Source organism: Polistes canadensis, unplaced genomic scaffold, assembly GCF_001313835.1.
Source record: "Polistes canadensis isolate GaletaPanama2010 unplaced genomic scaffold, ASM131383v1 scaffold_108, whole genome shotgun sequence".
Classification (NCBI taxonomy): Eukaryota; Metazoa; Arthropoda; class Insecta; order Hymenoptera; family Vespidae; genus Polistes; species Polistes canadensis.
The window spans coordinates 277,320-278,264 of record NW_014569655.1 but is presented as its reverse complement, the minus strand read 5'-3'; positions in this window follow the sequence as shown (position 1 = coordinate 278,264).

The window sequence follows — 945 nt, the reverse complement described above, 5'->3', positions numbered from 1 at the left end:
ATATTATGAAATATGCATCGAGATGATGTGAAAATTAGAAATTAAAGATTAGAAATTACGTTTCGCAGAAATATATATAGAAAAAAAAGAAATTAAAATGTTTTGGTTGCCATCGTATAATTTATTAGATATACGTTGCAGAAAGAGAGAGAGCCATTTTGAATGATCTCTTAAAAATTATATTTTATCTTTTACATGTCGAATAGTCGTTAAAAGTTTCGAATTATATGTGTAAATTTTTATTCTCTTTTCTCTTGTTTTAATAGCGTCGTTTAACACGCTGAGTGCCAAGCAAATTTTTAAGGAAATCCCAGTCAGGCCACGCGCGTAACTTACTATTGAAAAACCAGTTTAATGTCAGTCACCGGCGACTGATGCAGCCTAAACTAAAAGTTCAGTATCGGTCAGTACTGACACCGAAAGCTTTCCGTTCAGTTTAAGCCGCGTCAGTCGCCGGTGACTGACATTCAACTATTTATTTAATAGTAAGTAACGCGCGTGGCCTGACTGGGATTTCCTTAAAAATTTGCTTGCCATTCAACGTGTTAAAGTTATTCCTATCTGTCGATTTCTTAAACTGTGGTATTTTTACGAATTATTTTATTGATACGTCGTCTCGTATTTCTTAAGATTACGAAAAGAAGGATCAAAATAAAAATATTTTATTGTTACGACTCGTTATATTTTAATAAGAGTAAAAGAAATAGCGCATTATCGAATTTATTAAAGCTTTGGATATAATTTTTCTTAAGGCGTAATACGTGCAAGTGAAAAATACTTAATGTGATTTCAAAACCAGAGTAAATTGAAAATGATAAAAAAATATATACGATTGTTGATTATATTTAGTTCTCTTTTGTTTTCTAATATCTTAATATATATTGAATATATTTAAAGATATATCGCGTGTATATATTTCGTATATAAGATGATCGTAGATATTTA